At 42.1% G+C, this 15,097-nt stretch overlaps 1 pseudogene; it reads left to right on the top strand.

Annotated features, from left to right (window-relative positions):
* Positions 1-7,910: 7,910 nt before the first annotated feature.
* On the top strand, positions 7,911-8,723 carry LOC129688569 (AKT-interacting protein-like; annotated as a pseudogene).
* The last annotated feature ends 6,374 nt before the right edge of the window (positions 8,724-15,097 follow it).

Below are 15,097 nucleotides of genomic sequence, written 5' to 3'. Positions count from 1 at the left end.
GTTTGGTGGTCATCCCATAAGCACCAAAATGCTGGGGTCTTTTCCTGAAACTGGGTTTCACATTCACTAATAGCCTCTCCTGGTCTCTCTTCAGGGACTCCACCCCTACCACACAGTGCCAGCTCTCAGCTACTCTACATGACCCCTTAATGCCTTCAAAACCAGTATGACCTGACACCACCAATGTCAGCTGCCAGAAAAAGGTTCTGCTTTGGCCACCTCTGGAACACAGTTCTGTGTGCAAATTCTGGGGAAACACTTCCTAGGAAATTTGACCTCAGTGGTGTTGTTCTCTTCATTACCATTTACTTCTTAACCCCATTGACGAGCATTAATTGCTGAACTGTCTCTTTAAATAAACAGTTCACATGCCAACTATGAAGAAGCATTTGGGAGCCTCAGTGCAGTTTCTCCGGGAGGTGGTTTATGCTAACAAGCATCAAATATGTAGTACTATTGCTCTAATATCTATGATTCATTTTTCTAAGAAATGTGCTTTGAAATGGGAAAGTACCATTGACCCTATAAAAATACTCTTCATTCCCCACTAGAAATATTTTTGCTAACTTCTCCCATGACAGAATTCTATTGGTTGGTGAAGAATTCTATTGGTTAATATGTTAAAAATCTGAACTTCGTAGTCTTAATATCATGTGTCATCTTTAAGTCTTGTTTTTCACATGTCTGAAATAACTTCCTCAGATGTCCATAACTTATATAAACTTCCATCTTTTTTTCATTGGAAAACATCCAATATTTACCAACCTAGTTGATTACTGAGATCCATCAGTGAAAAACAAGTTTTTTAAAGGAAGTGTAAAAAGCAAGTTTTACATTGAAACTTGTTTTGTGAGTTTACCATGCTCACCATGAAGCCAGTCAGCAAAGTGAGCAGATTTGTGTTTGCCTTTCTCAGCATGAAGCCTGTAAGCAAAGTAAACCTGCTTCCTTAGTTTAACTTTCTCAGCATGAAGCCTGTCAGCAAGGTAAACTGTAGATTTGCATTTCTCAGCATGAAGCCTGTCAGCAAGGTAAACCTATTTGTAGATTTGCATTTCTCAGCATGAAGCCTGTCAGCAAGGTAAGCCTTCCTATGTATTTGCGTTTCTCCCCAGGAGACCTAGCAGCTTTAAGAAAAACAAGTACTGATTTTTACATATGAAATAGCTGACCCAGTAGCTGCAGCCTTGGGTGGGTAGGGGCGCGGAGTTGGCTGAAGTGCCTGAACTGCTTGCCATTAATGCCATCATGGGTACTCTAAAGGAATAAATTTGAGAATAAAGTATAAACCTAATGGCTTCCACAACAGTTGGTGGAGATTTGCCTACTACCTGGACAGTCAGCCCAGGCCCCTCCATTATAACCGCTATGGCTTTGCTGGGGGCAATCGACTGTTCTATGAAGCCAGCTTTTCTAGGACTACACATGTGAACACACGTGGTAATACATGAGCATTTCATGAGCACAATGCCGACTGCTGCACTTCTTTGGCTCGAATAATTCTAGATTACAAATGATGTTGTTTAGAATTCATAATGGTAGATAAGGCATCCTGCAAGCCCATGTATGGTAGTTTTTCTAGAAGCCTTGTTGGGACCCCCAAACGGGGAGACCCCCTGTACCGATGGGAAAACGCGAGACCCCGAATGACCAACGAAGACGAGATCTTGATGCAATCAGCAAGAGGATTTATTTGCAGGCCGATGACGTTGGGGGGAGTGTGGGGCCCCAATAACAAAAGCACAGGCCTTTTAAAGGAAAAGGCTACAGAGCAGGTGGGGGTGCGGGTGTTAGGGGCTTTCTATCGGGGCAGTTACTGATTGGCTAAAGTCAGGTGTAGCAGTTCGACCAAGCGCTTAGGAGCTTCCTGCCTTTGTCGTTTGGGAGTTTTCCTGTTTTCATCAGTTCAGCAACAATGGTGAGCTCCCTTTTTGGAAGCGTGCTGCGTCACATCCTGGTCTGTAAGTTCATAGGTTCAAATTCCCAGGGAAGGGGCACATCCTGCTCTGTTCATAGGTTCAGGTTCCCAGGGAAGGAGCACATTAAAAAGTTTTCCACTCTTACAGCCTTATCCATTGGAAAGTTAAATCAATACAATAAATATCTATATCCCAGTAATTTCACCATGTTACATTTCCAAGAGATAAGCAGTCCACAGTATTTGAATTGAGACCCAATCATGGGCTTGTTACCTAAGGAATGGTGTAATATTGTGGGTTTAGTATTGGTCTCTACTGTTGGAGCATTTGCCATTAAACAATATCCATGTTCAGTTAAGCTTTGTTGAATCAAAGTCCAAGTATTTTACAGCATGAATGAACTGTACCCCTTACAACATGACCATTTTGTTCATGGGCACATGCTTCTATATGATGTTAATCCTAAAGATATGAAGAGAAAGACCACTGACACAAACAATCATGGCCAAATTAATTAAAGTAATCAATTAATTAAGGCAAGCATTAAGAAAAATCTTTGTGCATGGACTCCCTACCCTTAATGCAGGGTTTGAGAGGTCAATATTGGAGATGAGGAAGACAAGGATTTTATAAAGCTCAGGGGTAAGTGGTTTTCAAATGGTTGATTCACAGGCAACATAAGCAAGGTTATAGGAGCAGAGCATAAACATAACAAATCAGTTGTAAGGACATCTTGAAACAAAGACATTGTTACAAGGTGGGTATAATAGCAGGTATTCAGGCATAATAAAGTAGCCATAACAACCCTTTTGAAACAAAGGTAGGGTTGCAATATGGTTATTAACTTTTTGAAAGAAAGACATAATTGTCATTTCTGGAACAGGCAGTAAGAACCATTTGTAGTTATAAGAGGTTCAAAAACTTAGGGTTAATTCCTGGGACTGGAGCAAAATCATCAGACCACAATCCTTTCAGAGCAGAGGTCCAGCAGCAGTGCCCCACCCAGATAAACTTTAGGGTGTGACTGGAGTCACATAGCCCCTAAGAAAGCCCACGGAATGTGCCAACCCACTCCCCCTTGCTACAGCCTAACCTACAAGTAAAAGGGCAGTACTGGAGGTCAGGTTTCCTCCTGGTAGCCAGGCCTGAGCATTTGCAGTCTTGGTGCCTAAAAACAGACCAGTCATTTTAAAGGTCAGCTCCCCCAGAGATCCTCTTACCCAATCCTGTAATGCCAAGACTTGTGCTTCCCCACCTGCTTTTTGTCCCTTTAGAAACCTTATTCTCCCAGAGTTGGGGATGACTTGCCCCTTTGTCTTTGTAAAGGGCTGTCACCCTGCTCAAGTTTGTAATAGAGGACCCACATGTGTTTTCCCTCTGACTGTTAGTTATTTGGGGATCTCAATCTGGGTATTACAGTTAATGTTACAAGTGGGGCATAGCCCAATGCTTGAGAAACAGAGGTTTAATTATAAACAGGAATGAATCTACTTTGTTTTTACTGTAAGATAATCTTTAAGCCTAAAATGATACTCCGCTATGTTTGCAAACAGGAGCCTAGAATATCAACCTTCTGAGAGGCTTCATCCAGCTCCTGAGATGAAGTCCCACAGCCAAATAATAGGCCAAACTTGAGAAATGTTGTGGAAGAGTGACAAGAAGGGTTGAGGGAGGATACCAAAGAAGATCTACAGAGTAAACTAACTTGGGCCCATGAGGGCTCACAGAGACTAAAACCACCAGCCAAAGAGCATGCATAAGCTGGACCTAGACCTTTCCAACAATGGGAGTAGAGGTCGTCTCTGACTCTGTTGCTTGCCTTTGGATCCCTAGCTGCCTTGTCTGGCCACAGTGGAGGGGATGTGCTTAGCCCTGCTGCAACTTGAGGAGCCTGGGTGGGTTGATATCCATGGTGGGCCTTCCCTTCTCTGAGAAGGAAGGGAGGGGAGGTATGAGGGTGGGACTGGGAAAATAGGAGGGAGGGTCTGCAATCAGGCTGTAAAATGATTAAACAAACAAGTAAAAGGAAAAAGTCCCAAACAACTGTTAAAAAACACCTGTATACAAGAAAATAAAATAGTTAATGTAAAAAACAAAACAAGACAAAACACAAACAACAAAATCCCAACTCTATTGGTCACCTGACCTCCATAAGCTCCCACTTTAACTCATAATGCAGGTTTGGTTCTTCAGGAATCAGTAGCAATGTTTAATGGACTCTGAAAAGTCTGCTTAATTATTTCCCAGTAATGTAGAGCTATCCTAGTACAAGGCCATACATTCTTTCTTTGAAGGGCAGGAGAATGATTAATTTTAAAATGTTTGATATTGTAGCAATATCAAAAGAATCTTAGTCTATCCTGGATTCCATGTGCCCTGAATCAGTAAATGTCCAAAATTGGATATCATTATGATTCAAAGAGACTTTTTGTTCATTTGTTCTTTGACTTTTCTGCTTATACAGACCAAGTAAGAATTTAGCAGACTTTGTATCTACTTATAATTAGTAAGAGTCAAACCCTTATGAACATTGCTTTGCATATACTGTCATTAAGGTGAATATTTACACCTTTTTGTGGTTTGGTACTGTCACATGAACCTTTCCACTGTGGAATCCAATTTAATCTTTTGCACTGAATAGAGTTAATTTCAGCCTTTGCTTCCCTGATGACTCTGGTAAACATTCAAGTATATCTGTGGGTCTTCCTATATATCATTTCCTTAAAGTATTAGTGAGGGGAAAGTCTTCTGATCACCTCCATAGTAGAGGATTATTCTTTACATACAAAAGCACTCTATTATTCCTACTTGTCTGTGCCCTTCATTCTCTTCATGAACAGAAACCAAGGCATGTCAGATATTTCAAACTCTTTATGACATACCTTATGACTACCTTATGACATATGTTCAGCCAAATGATCAAATAAACTATTGTCAGATTTTAAAACTGAGCTGAAATAATACATTCAGTTCTTTTGTACAATAGGCACATGCCAATAACTCAGCCTGATCTAGTATTTCTCCTCTCATCATTATTTCATACCATTAAAAGTGATTTTCACACATATTCCCCAGACTTTTTTTTTTTTAATAAGAAGACTCATTAAGATCTTTAGCAGTATAGTGTAACCTCATGGTCACACTTTACTCTTCCTATCCAATGGCCTGCTTGTCCTTGAGAATATTTATTTATCGAAGGCAACTATAGGTGAGCCCATAGGTACAACAACTTTGTGTTGTTTGCCATTTTTTTTTCAGCAAAGGCCATTGTCAATTCCACAGGGAAAAAAGAGGATTGATTTCCCAGGGGGGTAAAAAACTTGTAAAGAAGAGTGAAGTAAGCAATATTACTATTATAGAATAGTTTCTCTTCTGGGGCACATAGAAAAATATTTAGGTTGTTTATGCTCCTCTGGAGCTGGGAAATTTGATTTCTGAGACCATTTCTTCTTTTAACTTAATAAATACTAGATGCCAGCATCTATATTCCTTACTTTTCCAAATATGAAAAAGTTTTCTATTTAAACTCACTAAATTCCTTGTTCTTCACAAAAGGTCAATCAGCATTATCAAATCCATTTATTTTCACAGTTCTTTAGATAGCACACACTGAGTATTTGTAGTGCATTCCTTGCTACTATGTAAGTCTTTTGCAATTTAGCTTTAGTCAAGATAGAGAGACAGCTCTACATACTACTAAGCCTTCTGGAGTAATTCATCCTTACATTTGTTTCAGTAGAACCACTTGCTACTACAATTTACATTAAGTTCTGTGCAGGACATAAACCAATAGAATGAACAGATATTACAAAGAGAATTCATTATATTGCCTTACCTGGTATGGTGTGAATAACCATCCATCAATGGATATTTGCACAAACAAGGCCAGACACCAGTAAGTTCAGAGTCTATAAGGTTGAATGACTTGCACTTCCAGTGTGGTGCTGAAGGCCTGGAGGATTCCAGGAGAGATGCTAATCTTCAGTCCATGTTAAAGGACTCAAAGTGCCAGTCTCAATGATGGACTATGGCAGCAACAAAAGACAGGGCAGAAACATTTAACAAGGAATGAAGGGGATTAAGCAAAAACAGTCCTTCTTTTCTTCAGACTTCTTTATATCTGTGCTGCCTCCAGAAAATACTTGCCCGCTCTGGGAAAAAGTCTTCTCTTGTCAGCTAATCCTTTGAGACATACCTCTGGGCCTACATTCAATCCAGTTCACAGCTAAGATTAAATGCTACAGAAAATACAGGATGTAATGCAATATTATGTAGTATAAAATATGTGTGATACTGTCACTCTTAACTGTAGTTGCTGTTAATTTTTAAGAATATTGAGAATCAAACTTTTCAGAGAAAATGGCATGTAATCCTATGTATTGTGTATGTGTCCATAACTGTATTAAGACCACACAGTTTGAGCAACTTACTATAAAAACTACTATAATTCTTAAGTTCTACATTATTGTTAACATAAACAAATTCCAGACTATCAAATTTTGTGTCACAAACAAAATTACCAGAAATTTCTCATAAATTTTTGTTTAAGACATTTGGATAAGGTACCTGTTAAACATAAATTGATTTAACTTTAAGAGAAGGACTCTATTATCAGGTATCTATTTATGTATAAGAAACTATCTAAAATTCTTCCTATTTCTAAAATTCACATAGTGTCTCTAGCATACTCTCTCTAGCATAGTATCATCTACCAAAGAATGATGAGTCATTCTTTACCAATCATTCAAGATGTCAGTACCCACCATGTATAGTATCTTAACAGTAGCTCAGCAGTAGACCCCAAAACTCCAATGTCTGTGTTTCTCGTGTGAAAGGAGAGCCCATAGGGAAATGCAAGGGTCCAACTTCAGGTCACCCAGGTAATCCTGGTAAAAGTTCCAGGGCTCCTGCTGTCCAATTCCACCATCTATAGATACCTTCCAAGTACCAGAAGGTCAAGTACCACTAGGTCTCCAACCTACAGCACCCACTCTCACTGTTCCACGGAATGGATATTAGGATTGTGTGGTGGAATGATATGGCAGGTTAATAAATCACACCATACAACTGGTTCCACATGAGAGGTTTTATTAGGGTTTTATTTATTTATTTATTTATTTATTTATTTATTTATTTATTAGGTTTTATTTATTATTTATTTTTCCTACAACCACAGAGACTCTCTCTGGGCAAGGTGGGGGAGAGAGAGAGAGAGAGAGAGAGAGAGAGAGATTGGAAGGTGACCCAGCACATGCGCAAATGATTGCAGGTGGTTTGCAGGTGGCCTCACAGATGCCTGATGTCCTGTTTGTCAGGACCCTTGGGGGCTGGTGATAAAGATCCCTGCTTAGAGATCCCAGCATCTCTCCCTCTTTGTTCAATTAAAAAGTGAGGAACTAGGAATGGGGTGATGGTGGGAAGGGGATAAGGGTGACTTTTGCTCTTCAAGGTACTTCCTGCTGACTAGGAACATTGTCATTCTCAGGGTACAGCTTGTCCTCAACATCAGGGTTGACTGGAAGGGCATTGTCATCCAGTTCTGTGGGCAGAGGTTGATAATCCTGTAAGAGTATTAACCAAACTGATTAATAGTTTGGTTAGATAATTTTTGCATTTGTTGTTGGAGGAATGTAGAGAAGAAGTTAATAAAGCAGGGTGCAAAAAGCAAAAGCAGAAAGATGAGCAGAAGAGGTGTGAAGAAAGGCAGAATCCACTTCCATATGGAGTTCTCAAAGGCCCAAAAATAAGAGACTTCGAGCTGTTCCCTTCGCTTTTGTAGATTTGTCTGGAGACATTGGATTTAGTCTTTCAATGTACCTGACTGGTTAACATAAAAACAGCATTCCGACTGCAGGAGAGGAGCGGCGGGGGCAGGCTGCGCTACTGCCGCAAATGCTGTCAGCCCGCGGTGGCGCTCTGCCGCCAGAGCTCCGCAGCGAGGACGTCCAGGCAGCGTGAATGCTGAGGACAGAAGAGTTTGATGACACGGCACTGAAGTTCTTTGTTTGGCGTGCACGTTATGAACCCTTTGCGGAGCATGTCTACTGGCTCTGTGCGCAAACGAGCTGAAGGTGAAGAGAAGACGTTAGCAGGGGATGTGAAAACCAGCACTCCACGAACTGCACCAAAAAAGCAACTGCTTTCTATTCCCAAAAATGCTCTGCCCATAACAAAGCCCACATCTCCTGCCCCAGCAGCACAGTCAACAAATGGCACCCACGCTTCTTACGGACCCTTCTACCTGGAATATTCGCTTCTTGAAGAATTCACATTGGTAGTGAAGCAGAGCTGCCAGGCATCTATGTACAGCCATTTTACCGCTCTGCATTAGTGTGGTTTGGAGTAATATTTATACGACACGGCTGTATCAGGATGGCGTATTCAAGTTTACGGTGTACATTCCTGATAACTATCCAGATGGCGACTTCCACGCTTGCTGTTTGATATTCCCGTCTTTCTCCCGCTAGTCCATCCCACCTCAGGTGAACTGGATGTGAAGAGAGCATTCGCAAAGTGGAGGCGGAACCATAATCATATATGGCAAGTGTTGATGTATGCAAGGAGAGTCTTCTACAAGATCGACACAACAAGCCCCCTAAACCCAGAGGCTGCAGTACTGTATGAAAAGGACATTCAGCTTTTTAAAAACAAAGTGGTTGACAGTGTTAAAGTATGTACTGCTCGTTTGTTTGACCAACCGAAGATAGAAGACTCCTATGCAATTAGCTTTTCTCCATGGAACCCTTCTGTACATGATGAGGCCAGAGAGAAGATGCTGACTCAGAAAACTTAAGCTTTACTTTCAGCCCTGAGAGAAAACATGGTTACCTGGCTCCAGGCCTGTGGTTGAGTCCTGTAACAACGCATGATATTCTGGAAGGACTTGTCTTCTTTTGTGACCTACAAAAAAGTGAGAACACTTAGAGATAGCCACATCAGGCATGGCAGAGTGAGCAGCTCAGTGAACCTGCTGTCACTGTATTCAAAGACTCTGTAAAGTAAATGAACAACCATCTATTCATGAAAACCTATAACTTAGTAAGGAACTGGTATGTAAACCACAACCGGAGTAGAAAAGTACATTAACTAAAATGAAAAGTTGACTAGAAGTGGAAATTGTTAGCTCTTAACTGGCAACAGGAAAAAAAAATCAATAAACTTGCCTAAGGATTGAAAAAAAAAAAAAAAACAACAACAAAACAAAACAGCATTCCTACAGGAGCTCCACAAGGAGAGCAACAGAACCAAAAAATCTGGGCACAGGGGTCTTTTCTGAGACTAATACTCCAATCAAGGATCATGCATGGCGATAACCTAGAACACCTGCACAGAGGTAGCCCATGGCATCTCAGTATCCAAGTGGGTTCCCTAGTAAGCAGAACAGGGACTGTCTCTGGCAGTGGTTGGCTCCTTGATCACCACTGCCCCCAAATGGAGTAGCAGCTTTACCAGGCCACAGAGGAAAACAATGCAGCCAGTCCTGAGGAGACATGATAGGCTAGAGTCAGAAGGAAGGGAAGGAGGACCTCCCCTATCAGTGGACTTGGGAGGGGCGTGGGGGGGGGAGATGAGAGAAGCAAGGTTGTTTTGGAAGAGGATGAAAGAGGGGGCTACAGCTGGGATACAAAGTGAACTGCAGTTTATTACAAATAATTAAAAACAACAACAAAAAACCCCCCAGCATTCCTCTTGGAAGAAGAGGCAAAGGCCACCTTCTTTAGCCAAGAAGAGAGCCAATCCTTGTCGGTTTTGAAGTACTGCTGCTGCCAGTGAGTCAATCTGTCCTTGTAGAGTTAGTATTATCTCAGCCACTTGCTGGAGATCCTGGATGAATTGGGAAGAAAGCTGATAATACAAAGTTAATAAAGTGACTAGTCCTGCTTTCCCAGTCCCTGTAGCTGCTGTGATTCTTGCAACAACCAAGAGGGTCAAGATTTGAAATGCTCTCTTATCCTGCTGGGCAGCTATTGAGTCCATGACCCAGACTGGTAAGGGCTCCTTTTCATCTATTACCCCCAGCTCAGTAAAAAGGTGCACCAGCATGTAAACTCCTGATCAGCAGATGATGGTAGACCTGAGAACCAAAAAACTAAGTATTATTAGCAGTAGGGCATTGGGCTTGAGATGAGGTATTGAGGATTATAGTTTTATTAGAGTCTAAGGAACTTAAGCATTCCTACAGTGTGTCTCCGGTATCTTGAAACAGCTTGCCATGCAAAAGAGGGTAATATGAAAAAGGTAGGGGGTCATGGCAACATCAGAGTCAGGGCATTAGTGAATGGTGTAGTAAGGTTACTTGACTGGTTCACTGAAGAAGCTGTCAGCGGTGGTTCCAGGTGGGTGACATTAGGATCTGGTAGGCCAAGGTCAGAGTCTGAAGTAGGAGATAAAATGATAGGTTTGTAGTATTTAGAAAGGGGGATGTCAGAGAGGCAAGTGACGTTAGAGGAGTGTTTAATTACCTTTTCTACTTCTTTCGTTCCTAAGGATTGGGTGATTGGGATCTATTTATATATATATATATATATATAGATGGTACTTATCCATAAATTGGGTGTATAGTAGCAGTAGAGTTTTCCAACGATGCCTCTTTCCCATCTGGGATCTAAGGGTCTCAGATATAGAAGTAGAGTCTTTCTATAAAGGTGAAGGGCCTTTTTTTGTGCTGGAGTGTGGATCTGGCATGACCAGTATGGGCAGCCTCCATATCTGTCTGGCCATTTCTTGCAATAATCTTTTGTTTGGTCAAAGAGGAAGCAAACAAAAAGTCTATCAAATAAGAGAGGAGGGATAGATGTGGGGGTGATGGCTATTTCAATTGCTTCTGACAGCCTCCCATAGAACAATTTCCCAACCCTATTTGGAGAACTGCTTATTATCAATGATGGTTTCTTGAAACTCAAATCTCTATGTGCAGGGATTACCTCGGACAAAAACAGACAAGAGGAAGAGTAGGAAAAATATATATCAAATCCAGTAGGGTCAAACACAGCTGCTGTAGTGAGGTCTCATTCCTCTGGAATTGGAGACAAGGTGGTTGGTCTTGGCATCCATCCTCTGGAGCTTGAGGGAGCAGGGTCATATTGGAGTTGATATGTAGGAGGGGGCACTGTCTTGAAGAGGGGGGTAAAAGGCTGGAGGTGACATAGATGAATCCAGTGAAGGAAGCCCAAAGCTTGGCTGCTGTGGGGTTCACAAGAAACACCTTGAAAGTGCCCTTTCATTCAGGAGAAAGAGATGAGGGGTATTATTCTGGAGGAGAGGAAAAAAGGCTTGGTCCCCAATATTAATAGGAGATGGAAAGGAGTTAGTGTGTGACCATGATAAACAGTGGTCAGTAAAGTTCCATAGAAGAGAACAGAGATGACAGAGTAAAGGAATGAGTAAGTGGTCAAGTAAAGACAAAGATTTAGCTGAAAAGAGCAGGAACTAGAACTGGTTGTCCATACATGAGCTCAAAGGGTTGAGATGGACAGAGGTTTTTGGGGAGAACTCATAGCCTGAAAAGGACTGGGGAGGGAGGAAGTTTTACCCAATCAAGGAAAATCTCTTGTGATAATTAAACAAGAGTATATTTTAAGGATCAGTAAGTTCACCCTATCTTTCCTGAAGACTGGGGATGGTATGGTATATGAAAATACTAAGGAATGTTAAGAGCTTTAGATAAGGTCTAGGAAACCTGAGAAGTAAACTCAGGACCATTATCTGACTGGACGGAGGTGGGGATTCCAAAACATGGGATAATATCACGGAGAGGGAGATCAGAAACTGTATGAGCTCTTTTGTTAGTAGTGGGAAATGCCTCCACCCATCCTGACAAAGTGTTGACCAAGACCAGGAGGTACTGAACAAATTTGACTGCTGCATGTGGGTAAAATCAAGTTGCCAGTCATTCCAAGGGAATATAGCCTGATGGGTAGGGAAGGGGGGGCTACAATATCCTAAGTTAGGACTTGAAGTCTGGCAGATTTTACAAGAGGCAGCAATATTCTTTAGGAAAAGCAAATCCTCAGGAGTGGGCTGCACATGGGTCTTAACAAAGTTCGACAAGGCTTGACTGTTAGAATGAAACCACTAGTGTAGATAGGACAGAATCTCATGAGTGTCAGGAGATGACAGGGGAGATGTGGGTTGTAGTGTAAAGATGTCCTTTGGTGGGTGAGAGAGAAGGCCTTTAAGGGGCGTAGCCTTAGATGCCTCATCAGTTAGGTTATTACCTTTGGAAATGATGGAATTGTCCATCTGATGGGACTTGCAGGGGAATATTCTGATGGCTGTAAGAAGGTGGGAGGCTTCTAGCATGGCCATAATTTGGCCTGCATTGGTTACAAATCCTCCCTTTGCTAACTCCAGATTGCAGCATGGGAGAGATTATGAATGGCATATTTAGAGTCTGTGTAGATGTTAAGGGACTGTCCCTGGGCTATTTGGAAGATGTGGATGAGAGTTATTAGTTCTGCCTGTTGATTAGTTGTGTGGGCAGGAGGGTGCCTCAATCATCTCAGTATCCAACATTATGGAATTTCCCGCTTTTGAGCTCTCTTGAGTACAGAAGAGCTGCAATTTGTATACCAAGTATAGAGTGCCTGAGGCAATGTGCCTTCCTTTAGGTATGAAGGGTAGAATAATAGTTCCTATAAGGTTTCAAAGCAAGAATGAGATGGGGAGTGGTCAGAGTTAGGTCAAGGAAGAAGGTTTGAAATATTAAGAGGTGGGCATCATTGGAAAGTAAGAGAAGAGTCTTCTATTAGCACCACCTGAATGGAAAGAAAGAATCCTGGAGGCAGCTAGAGTTTGTAAGCCTTTATATGTTAAAAGGTGAAACAGATTGTGAGAAGACAGTAACAGATGACCCAAAGTTAGATTTTTGTATTCTCGAATAAGGAGATCTGCAGTTACTAAAGCACAAATGCAGGGTGCCCATCCCTGGATTGTTAGGTCTAATTTTTTGATAGGTATGCTACAGGTGCAAAGAAGGGTCCCAGTTGGTGACCCAGGGTTCCAAGGGTAAATCCTTCTTTTTCAGTTATATAGAGGGAGAAGGGACAGGTTAAGTCTGTGAGATGTAGAGCTGGGGCCTTGAGAAGACCTGTTGGAGGCTCCAAAAGGGCTTAGTAATGAGCTTAAGAAGGGGTTAATGCAAAGGGCCTAAGGCTTCCTCATATAAGGGGTGGGCAAGATGGAAAAAGGAAGGGAGCTAGGACTGCAAGAAACCAGCCATTCCCCAAAACTATAAAATTTCTTCTTTAGTGGAGGAAACTTCCAGAGACCATATTAGATCTTTTCTATTTAGGGAGATGATGTCCTTGTGGATTGGGGTTATTGTTAGTACCAGATAAATGACCTCAGGTGTGGACAATTAGGCTGTGGAGGGTGAGACCCAATAGCCCCTGCTGGACAGGAAATTTAAAAGAGCCTGATGGCCAACTGATGGGCAGAGTGAATGGAATTTTATGTAAGAAGTGGGAAATAGTAAGAGCTGGAGGGGATGGGAACTCCACAAGGAGAGCAACAGAACAAGATAATTTGAACACAGGGAACTTCCCAGAAAATCATACTCCAACCAAGGACTATTCGTGGAGATAACCTAGAACTCCTGCACAGATGTAACCCATGGCAGTTCAGTGTCCAAGTGGTTACATAGTAATGGGAAGAGGGACTGCCTCTGACATAATCTGATTGGCCTGCTCGTTGATCACTTCCCCCTGAGGGGGGAGCAGCCTTACCAGGCCACAGTAGAGGACAATGCAGCCACTTTTGATGAGAACTGATAGACTAAGATCAGAAAGAAGAGGACTTGGGGAGTGGCATGCATGCAGAAAGGGGAGGGAGGGTCCTCTCTCCAAACACTTAAGCTTAGCCCTGATGTTGTGGTAACTCTGGGAGAAAAAATAGGTCATCAGGATTTACCTATCCTCTGTACTTTCAGGGTCTAGATTAGTATGTTGTAAGAGGGCCTTTTTAAGGCACTCTAAGAATTGAGATGGAGCTCAATGGAGTTTCTGAATGAGCTCCTGGAGTTTCTCATAATTAAATTGCTTGAGGGAAGTGTTGCAGAGACCAGCCAGGAGGCAGGTACTGAACTGACCTCTAGCTAAAATGCCTTCCAGGGTATTATAATTCCATTGTGGATCCGGGTCCGGCACCACCTCAGCCACAGCAAAGTGTGCTGCGTTTGTTTGATGAACCTCATTGCATACATTCCAGCCTGTTCCCAAACTCCCCTGGGCTCCTCAGGTAATATTTTGTTGGTAATAATCATATGTGTGTGTGGGGGGGAGGTGTATCATGAAAGGTAAGAGTATAAGATTGAGTGAGATATTGAAATTCTTTAATGAAAGTAGAAGGATTAGAGGTATAGGATCCCAGTCTCTCTTCTACTTGAGAGAGTTCAGTTAGTTAAAAGAGAGCATGCACCCTAACTAATCTATTCAAGTTGGCCACCTCCTGCAAGGGAAGAACTGAGGCTGGTTTATGCTTAGTAGAAGAAGGAGAAGAAGGGGGACTTTGGTATAGAGTGAGAGTGGGTAGCAGGAGGGCTAATAGCTGTTGGTAGGGTGAAAGTGGGTGCCAGAGTAGGATGCCCTGTTGCTGTGGAGGTGGGTAAGGATGCTGGAGAATCCAAAGAGGAAGAGGAGGAAGCAGAAGAGGAGGTTGAGAAGAAGCCAGTGGTTGAGGATGGTGCAGTGGAGGTTCATCAGTGGGATCAAAGGTAGAGGACTCTTGAGGTTGAGAATTTATAGCTAGAAGAAGTTGGGTGGAAGAGCAGGAATAACAGAGAACAGGTTTAGAGCAGAGAAGAAAGCTTGAAAATAGGAAACCTCCTTCCAATTACCGGATCTCAAACAGTAATTAAAAAGATCCCATAAAATATCAGGGTTTAATGTTCTTTTAATCAGCAATTTTGAATCATTATCTGAAGACTCTGTAGGCCAAGTTTTATTACAGAGGTGTATGAGCTTAGAGACCTTTAACTCAGGCTCCATAAGTAGGGTTTTATTATTTTCCAGAAGACATCCTAGTGAGGCTGCTGGAGAAACAGAAGAATGGGCCATTTCTATTGGGCACGTAGGAGTCAGTGACCCACCAGAGGTGTCCTGAAGGCAAGGTTTGGCTCAGGAGACTAGTATTGTACTATCTGTTCCAACAGCTTGTCAGTTGGCCAGAGACCAAGGGCA

The sequence above is a fragment of the Psammomys obesus genome, unplaced genomic scaffold, assembly GCF_907164565.1.
Source record: "Psammomys obesus unplaced genomic scaffold, mPsaObe1.curated_primary_1811, whole genome shotgun sequence".
Taxonomy (NCBI): domain Eukaryota; kingdom Metazoa; phylum Chordata; class Mammalia; order Rodentia; family Muridae; genus Psammomys; species Psammomys obesus.
The sequence above is the reverse complement of the archived record's forward strand: the minus strand, read 5'-3'. Positions and strand labels throughout refer to the sequence as shown.